The following is a 311-nucleotide window of genomic DNA, read 5'->3' on the forward strand; positions in this document are numbered from 1 at the left end:
GACCGCTCAAGGGCGAAAACGAAACTTACCGGTACACAGCTGAGGATGGCCCGGGCTGGCTCGAAGCATCGTCGCTGTCACCGCTTGAAGATGAGCTGGTGTCGTCTTCGGACTCGTAGCTCGACTCAGCTTCACTAAATTCGTGAGCGGGTTGAGCACGCTTTCGAGCGGAACGTTTTTCCCGCGACGCAGCCCCGCGGGTTGACGACGCCATGGGAGCGGCCGAGAGATTGCCGCGCGCGCCGACGCTAACGCCCGATGCGCCCCTCTCGCGTAGAAAGAGAAACAAAACCAAAACTGACTGCAAACGG

The sequence above is a fragment of the Rhipicephalus sanguineus genome, chromosome 3, assembly GCF_013339695.2.
Source record: "Rhipicephalus sanguineus isolate Rsan-2018 chromosome 3, BIME_Rsan_1.4, whole genome shotgun sequence".
Taxonomy (NCBI): Eukaryota; Metazoa; Arthropoda; class Arachnida; order Ixodida; family Ixodidae; genus Rhipicephalus; species Rhipicephalus sanguineus.